Source organism: Erpetoichthys calabaricus, chromosome 13 (assembly GCF_900747795.2).
Source record: "Erpetoichthys calabaricus chromosome 13, fErpCal1.3, whole genome shotgun sequence".
NCBI lineage: Eukaryota > Metazoa > Chordata > Cladistia > Polypteriformes > Polypteridae > Erpetoichthys > Erpetoichthys calabaricus.
The window spans coordinates 6302704-6312110 of NC_041406.2; the positions used below are offsets into that span (position 1 = coordinate 6302704).

General features: G+C 39.4%; 1 non-coding gene across 1 annotated transcript; it reads right to left on the bottom strand.

Annotated features, from left to right (window-relative positions):
* Positions 1-6062: 6062 nt before the first annotated feature.
* trnaf-gaa (transfer RNA phenylalanine (anticodon GAA)) lies at positions 6063-6135 on the bottom strand. The gene has a single exon. It is a non-coding gene; the product is annotated as a tRNA-Phe (tRNA).
* Positions 6136-9407: the final 3272 nt, after the last annotated feature.

Sequence of the window (9407 nt, forward strand, 5' to 3'; positions counted from 1 at the left end):
CAAGAACAATAAGAAGGTGCCAGCATCAAACATAACAGTCAGGTCAGTTTGGGGAGCCTGTACTGGTAAAGTGCGTTGCTGCACCCACCACACGACAAAACAGCACAGGGTCCTGATAGGCAACCACCCCAGGCAGACACACAGTCCAGTCCCACCCGTCTATCTGCTGCAGCCAAGTATTATGTGGGCAACCCCTTGGCCAGGTGCAGCCACTCGGGTAATCAACAATCAGGATGCTGTGAATTGGATCACCCTCGGGTAATCACACCACATGGCCATAGTGCCGTAACTGACGCTCCCTCATAATGCCGGTCATGTGTCTCATTCGGGACTCTGTGAGCAACACAAAGCCAAACCAACGGGACCCAAGGACTCTCTGAAGAGAGACAGCACTGAGGAGTCTTCGTCGCAGGTCACGAGATAGCGTCCATGTCTCACAAACAGGAAGCACCAGGACTCTAAAGATTTGAACCTTCGTCCTTTTGTAGATATCAGGAGCGCCACACACCCCTTTCCAGTGACCTCATGACCCCCCCATGCTCTCCCAATCCGTCTACTGACTTCATAGGAAGAGCCACCAGAGACATGAATGTCACTGCCGAGGTAAGTAAACCTCTCGATGAGGTTGACAATCTCTCTGCAGACAGACACAATGCTGATGGCCGTGCACAAGAGGTCATTAAAGGCCTGGATGTTGTTTTTTATCAGAACCCTTGCAAGCTCAGACCCTCAGACTCCTCACTCAGTCTCTCTAGACCTCTGATCAGAGCTTCTATTGACTCTGTGAAGATCACAGCATTGTCAGCAAAGTCAAGATCAGTGAATCTTTCTTCACCAATAGATGCCCCCCAGCCGCTGGACCCCATGATCTTGCCCAATACCCAATCCATGCAAGCATTGAACAGAGTAGGAGAAGAACACACTGCTGGCAAACCACAGAATCAACTGGGAAAAACGCAGGGGGTCTGCCTCCACTCTGCACAGCACTCACAGTACCAGTGGACAGGATGGCCATAATATCCAGTAAAGTATCCATGAAGTCTCAGGATGTCCCACAGGGCAGCTCAATCAACTGAGTCAAACGCTTTACAAAAATCAACAAAGGCTGCCAAGAAATTCTGACGATATTTGCATTCATGCTCCATGAATTATTACAGAAGGAAGTAAAAATGTGTGGTCAGAAAATCGAGAGTCCACCTTATGAGAAGGAGATAGGAGTCATAGTGGACTCTAAGCTTTTGACTTCCAGACAGTGTTCAGAAGCCATTAAGAAGGTTGACAGACTGTCAGGTTATATAGCGCCTTGATGTGGCTGGCGTCCTTCAACATCTGCAATAAGATGCTGCAGATGTTCTATCAGAAGGTTGTGGCGAGTGCCCTCTTCTACATGGTGGTGTGCTGGGGAGGCAGCATAAAGAAGAGGGACACCTCACGCCTGGACAAACTGGTGAGGAAGGCAGGCTCTATTGTAGGCACGGAGCTGGACAGTTTGATATCCGTGGCAGAGCAACGAGCAGACTCCTGTCAATCATGGAGAATCTACTGCATCCACTGAACAGGATCATCTCCAGACAGAGGAGCAGCTTCAGCGACAGACTGCTGTCACCGTCCTGCTCCACTGACAGACTGAGAAGATCGTTCCTCCGCCACACTATGCGAGTCTTCAGTTCCACCAGGGGGGTAAACGTTAACATTATACAAAGTTATTGTCTGTCTGTATACCTGCATTGTTATCACTCTTTAATTTAATATTGTTATTATCAGTATGCTGCTGCTGGAGTATGGGAATTTTCCCTTAATAAAGTATCTATCTATCTATCTATCTATCTATCTATCTATCTATCTATCTATCTATCTATCTATCTATCTATCTATCTATCTATCTATCTATCTATCTATCTATCTATCTATCTATCTATCTATCTATCTATCTATATTTAGTCAACAATTAACTCAGTTGGAATCCCCATTAATTTTACTGAATCAACCCGAGTTATCTTTGACTCTAGCATGTCATATAAATCGCACATTATAAAGTTGTTCAAATCAGGTTTCTTCCATATTAAAAATGATGGGAAATTAAGGCGCTTTCTAAATAAACAGGATTCTGAGAAATTAATTCCTGCATATTTTTCTAGTAGGATTGACTACTGCAATGTGGTGTTCACTGGATGTTCAAACTGTTCTTTATACAGCCTCCAGTTAATCCAAAATGCTGCTGCAAGAATTATTACAAGAACAAGAAAGTACGAACACATAACTCCAGTTCTTAAATCCTTACACTGGCTCCCGGTTAAGTTTAGGGCAGATTTCAAAATCCTCCTTTTAACATATAAAGCATTAAATGGCCGAGGTCCAGCTTACTTGTCTGAACTTATCATGACTTACAAACCTGAGCGCACATTAAGATCTCAAGATGCTGGTCTGCTTAGGATTCCAAGAATTTATAAAATAACAGTGGGAGGTCGAGCTTTTAGTTACAGGACCCCCTAAACTGTGGAGTGGTCTGTCTGTTACTATAAGAGATGCCCCTTCAGTCTCAGTTTTTAAAGCCTCACAAGTTCAGTTTAGCACACCCCTGACTAGAGCTGCTGATTAACTGTACAGACCGCATCTCTGTTGTTAGTCATTAGCACTGAAACATAAGTAACATGATAGTAAGAATTAGTTACTAACCCTCACCTCTTCTGTTTCTCTTCTTGGTACTCAAATGTGGCACTCGGTGCCACGGTCCACCTGCCAAGTTGTTGTGCCTGCCTAAGGAAAAGTCATCTCTGATGGAGGATTGCAGGAATCGTCGGGTGGAGGGGTTCTGTCATCGGATTGGCTGGCCCAGCACTGACTCAGCTGTGGAATGGCCAATAGGGGGAGGCAGTTTGATGGCCGGGGTCTCCAGGACTCTAAACAAACCCAAATCCTATTATGTGATATCATGCACTGTTAAATTCTGCTCCATACTTGTAATATTTTTATTCTTATACTGTATTGAGGTTTACTTGTGTTTTATTCTGTGTATTTTATTGTACTGACCCCCTTCTTTTTGACACCCACTGCACACCCATCCTACCTGGAAAGGGGTCTCTCTTTGAACTGCCTTTCCTGAGGTTTCTTCCATTTTTTTCCCTACTAGGGTTTTTTCTGGAAGTTTTTTGTTGTCTTCTTAGAGAATCAAGGCTGGGGGGCTGTCAAAAGGCAGGCAGGGACTGTTAAAGCCCATTGCAACACTTCTTGTGTGATTTGGGGCTACACAAAAATAAGTTGTATTGTATTGTATTGTATATACACCCATGGAGCAAACTATTAGTAGCACCTCATCACCTGATCATTCATACAGCCAATCGTGTGGCACCAGCACAATGCATCATATCCTGCAGATGCAGGTCAGGAGCTTCAGTTCAGGTTTTCATCAAAGCCCAGAGTGGCGTATCAGAGATTTGGAGATGATTGTTGGGGCCAGGCGGACTGGGGTGAGTATTTCTCTAACTCAGCATTTCTCAAGCTTTAAGTATTTGCGATCCGAGTTTTCATAACAGTTTTAATCGCACCCCCCCTAACGTTTTTTTGAAAGGAGCCCACTAATACTAATTTGTTCTTTTTAAATTAATGATATATCATAGATGCATATTTTATTATACCTACTTAACTTTTATCGACATTTATCTAACTCTATATTTATTTTCCTAGTATCAGAATGTAGTTTAAGTTAATTTGTTTTGGTTTCAATAGATGTATTTTTCATATTTTCGATTCTTGTTTTGTTTTTTTCACATCTTTGCACCCCTCTTTTTGTTACTTTACGCCCCCCCCTAGGGGGGGGGCCGCCCCCGCCTCCGCCCCACAGATTGAGAACCACTGAAGTACTGATTAAGGGCCTGAATACTTCTAGGAATGAGAAATTTTACTTTTTGGTTGTTAATAAATTTCTGACAACATGTTTTCACTTTGTCATTACGGGTTACTGGATGTAGACTGATGGGCAAAAAATGGAAAATGGATCAATTTTAAATGAAATCTACAGTACAATAATGTGTGCAGAAGGTAAAGTTGTCTGAATACTCGCTGAATTCTCTGCATTTTATAAAATTTCCTTGCGTCAGGTGGAATTATTGAATGTGCTGGCCCTGATCACTTGCTATATATACAGTATGGATTTGCAACTATTATATGTTTAGACACGTTTTTTTATGTTACAATGTTGATTTTTTTTTTTTGATTGACAACCTTAAAACGTGTGCGCAAAAAGTGTCCCTGAATCTACTGGTGTGTAGTATTTTGCAAAATATGGTTCAGGATTTGTATTTTGTACAAGTGTAATTACAGGGATAATTGAATTAGTGTTGTGGGTAACTGCATTAGTGCTGTGAAGTTTTGAGGCACAGTTTTGAGCGATTGTGAAAATCTGTAATTCGATCAACTCCGAGGTTAGGATATCGCGTATTAGTGGAGGTATAGCTGCGATTCTTGAGAGACATGTACCAGAAATTATTTTAGGAATTCGGGTTCGAATCCCGCTCATGGCACATTGCTGAATGAAAGAATATATCTCTAAAAAAAAATTTTTTAAAAAAACTTTCTCTTCAACAAACTTTGCGTTGAATTCTACAATGCAGATTTAGTTATTTTTCTTTTTTGATTTAACATAAACTGTTTAATGAATGATTGATTTGTTAAGGAACACATGGACAACAAGCATAGTTAAAATCACAATTAAACAAACTGTCTGCAAATTCTATTGAATCATAATTATAACAAATAATAATGCATTTCACTTACTTATATAGTACCTTTACCATGGTCATAGACGGCCTCACAGATAATCAAGAGTGGTACAATAAAAATGAAAGCACAATAAGAATGAATAAATAATAGTGCACAGCCTTGTGTTTGTATGCATTTATAAAATTTGGCAGACCCCCGTGACCCTGTGTTTGGATTCAGCGGGTTGGAAAATGGATGGATGGAAGTAATATATTCTAGTTGATGCTGACATTTAATTAATTTGAAGTAGGTAAAAATAAACATTTGGAAATATTGCAAAGGGAAATGTTTATATACTTATAGTAAACAGCACACACACCATTTAGTTAATTTTATATAAATATATGTTCTTCTTCATTCGGCTGCTCCCGTTAGGGGTTGCCACAGCGGATCATCTTTTATATATATACTGTGTATATATATATATATATATATATATATATATATATATATATATATATGTTGTTCTACAGCACGATTAGAATCGTCAGAGTATTAAAGGTTTAAAGGTGTAGGTCTATTTTATAAGCATATTTTATAACATCAATGTTAATATAGAGTATAACTATAATTATTTTTATTCTGTATTAGCATTAATATGAACGATTTGTGAAATTATTGTTAAGTTTAAAAAATGAAACTATGATTATACAATTCAATGTTTATTATATTTATACATTATTATATATGTCTTTAGACGTTTTGCACACATAATTAATAAATGTAATAAACTGCACCAAGAATGTTTAAAAAATAATTCAAAAAATGTGTACATGAATGTAAATATATCTGCACAAACCGACACTCGTGAGTAACATTTTTAGAAAGTTCAAAATGAAACGCAAATCGCAAAGCCTCTGTGTGCAGACTCGAACGAGCTTTTGCAGAATACATTAACTGTCAAGAGGTTGGCCCGCCTTTTACGAGTTTTGGTAGCTAACACGAGCTGTGATTCGCCAATTCTTGGTAGCCGACTGAGCCGTCATTGGCCAATTCTTGGTAGCCGATACGGGCTGCGATTAGCCTGAGCTTTCAATTCTTCTTAGAATCTTGGTAGCTGAAAGCTATCTGATTGGTTTTTCGCTACCAAGAATTACCTCCACTCATGGCATGCTTGGGGATTAAAAGCCAAGAAGACAGATTGTTTGACACAAATAAATACCGCAAAACAAGAAAATGACAAAATAAGCCAAAAAGAAATGAAGTTTTTTAGATTAAAAGATAAAAAGCCAGATGCTTTGACACAAACACTGTAAAAAGAAAAAACGACAAAATTAGAAATCCCTGAGAAAAAGCCAAAGCTCTGCCGAAACCCGGGATCGAACCAGGGACCTTTAGATCTTCAGTCTAACGCTCTCCCAACTGAGCTATTTCGGCATCCTTGAAAATCCTTTCATTTACTTAAACTATTAACTAAATGTTTTATTTTAAATATTGTAGATATGTTTTGTATTTAATAATAATCCTAATATAAAACGTCCATACTAAAATTAGCTATATTATGGGACACGGTTTCCATAGTGACCGCAGCAAACATTAAGAGCTTTATTTTCTCATGCCGAATGCGCACGCGCCGCATGTTCGTCTTCCTGCCGCTTGACATTTTCTGTACGTTTTAGCGCTTTGCAGTTGTTCCCTTTTTAGGTGGTGTTAAATCAATGTAAAGCGGACCACCGTACTGTTGAGAGGTCTTCTAATTTTTATTGAACGTGAAAACTTCGAGGCAGCAACAGCCACGATGCCACTAGATGGCACTGCCGGCACATACATGGCGCTTGGTCGCGTTGTTGTCGCCGCTCCCTGCAATGGCAGATGGCGCTTCAGTTCTTCATACGGGTTCTGCTCTGATGGTAAGCAACGCAGCAGATGGAGATGAATGACAACGTTAAGATGACTGACACAATATGGACAATTTGGGTAAAGATTACGTTAAAAATGCAACAATAGCATGTATGTTCCTGAAAGGTACTGGAAAGCCTGGCTGTGGACCCCCGCAGTACGTGAAATTTTCAAGCTGTAGAGCAGTTCCTGTTGTTAACTGAACTACCACCTTCCATTTCTCGATTTCTACTTACTGTATCATTGCAGAATTTTCGACCCGTTTTATAATAATTTAAATAAACTAAATGAGCGTGTTTACTGCGGTTTGATCTCCTGGCTATCGGAGTTGTAAGTGACAATGAGCATATGGCTCCTCTTCAGCATTCATGACCATTTGCACCTTTGTCTGCTTATTTGTCGCCATTCGACTACAAGTCACGCTTCCTTCTTTAAGGTTCACGTTTCCCGACAGAGTACCAGTGTATGTCTTTTGTAATTTTATTATAGAGATGACTTGGATACGCTCGAGTCCCGTCCGTCTTTACTTTACTTTACAATTTACCTTTTCTCATCACTTTTCACAGTTCGCCTTTTTCCACTAGTTAGTTTCTATAAAAATGTAAGCAAGCCCTGCCACGACATAGTAAAAGTTGAAAGTGATAAATAACAGGATGTCTAATTAAACAAACAAACAAACAAAAAAAAAAAAAATATATATATACAGTAATCCCTCGCTATATCGCGCTTCGCCTTTCGCGGCATCACTCCATCGCGGATTTTATATGTAAGCATATTTAATTATATATCGCGGATTTTTCACTGCTTCGCGGATTTCTGCGGACAATGGGTCTTTTAATTTCTGGTACATGCTTCCTCAGTTGGTTTGCCCAGTTGATTTCATACAAGGGACGCTATTGGCAGATGGCTGAGAAGTTAGATTGCTTACTTTTCTTTCTCTCTCTCTTGCGCTGACTATCTGTGATCCTGACGTAGGGGGTGTGAGCAGGGGGGCTGTTCGCACACCTAGACGATATGGACGCTCGTCTAAAAATGCTGAAAGATTATCTTCACGTTGCTACCTTCTGTGTGCAGCTTTTAAGTATGCTGCACGGTGCTTCGCATACTTAAAAGCTCAAAGGGCACGTATTGATTTTTTTATCTCTCTCTCTCTCTCTGCTCCTAACGGAGGGGGTGTGAGCTGCCGCCTTCAACAGCTTTGTGCCGCGGTGCTTCGCATACTTACAAGCCAAACAGACATATTGATTTGTTTGCTCCTTTGAAGAGGAAGATATGTTTGCATTCTTTTAATTGTGAGACTGAACTGTCATCTCTGTCTTGTCATGGAGCACAGTTTAAACTTTTGAAAAAGAGACAAATGTTTGTTTGCAGTGTTTGAATAACGTTCCTGTCTCTCTACAACCTCCTGTGTTTCTGCGCAAATCTGTGACCCAAGCATGACAATATAAAAATAACCATATAAACATATGGTTTCTACTTCGCGGATTTTCTTATTTCGCGGGTGGCTCTGGAACGCAACCCCCGCGATGGAGGAGGGATTACTGTATATCCATCCATCCATTATCCAACCCGCTATATCCTATCTACAGGGTCACGGGGGTCTGCTGGAGCCAATCCCAGCCAGCACAGGGCACAAGGCAGGAAACAAACCCCGGGCAGGGCGCCAGCCCACCGCAGTAAAGTGAACATACATAATTTAAACAAGCCATTAAGTTTGAGAATCACAAGTGAACAACAATTGTACAACTCATTCTCAATGATAGTGAGGTGCAAAACGATTCTTTTTTTAGTGATTCGATTCATTTTGTTCAGTTCATCAAAGTGATTTGAATCTCTGAATCACAAATCTAGAATTGTATCATAACAGTGTAACAACAAACAATAGGGACGTTCAAAAAGTTTCCGCACTTTTATATTTTCGTTGGAAACGGTGAAGGCGGGAGGGAGAAGTAGTAATTGGGCATTGAAAACGTTGGTACGACGCTGGGAGAAACTGCATCGCAAATGAAGGTGACTTTGTAGAAAAGTGATGTCATTTGTTTTTGAAATTCTTAATAAACAGAGTTAAAAAAAAGTGCGGAAACTTTGTGAACGTCCCTTGTAAATAATATAAAAGGCAAGCAAAAAAAACAACATCATCATCACCATCATCATCATCATCATACTCTAGTGAATTTTGAAAATATATAAAATTTCACCAATAAACAAAATCATACAAATAGAACCTTAGAATAGTGCACACATCACAATAAAACTGTGAGAACATTGAAATATATATATATATATATATATATATATATATATATATATATATATATATATATATATTATATATATATATATATATATATATATATATATATATATATATATATATATATATATACTAGTCATTTAGCCCGTTACAATAACGGGCGCTAGAACAGTAGTGCATAAACATTAGTAGGAACAGTCTATATTAAATGGCAAGGGACTTTGACCTCATTCTTTTTGCTGGTCGTATTTTTCTTTCTCTCAGCCTTTCTTTTGTTGACGTTTACTTGCTGAGCTGAAAGTTCTTCATGGGCTGCCACTGTGTATTGTGTGTCTTTAATTTTCAGTGACAGTAATACTGTCTTGTACGGCAGGGCCGGCCCTAACAATTGCGGGGCCCTATGCGAAACGGATTGCGCGGGGCCCAGTCGGGGTAGGGATAAGGATAATAAGTGAAAATTAAGATTTTGTATTAGAAAATAAATTCGTCTTTGCATTTTATTCATTCTTTACTAAGTGCAAAATCACGATCAAATTAACTTTACTTTACGAGCCTT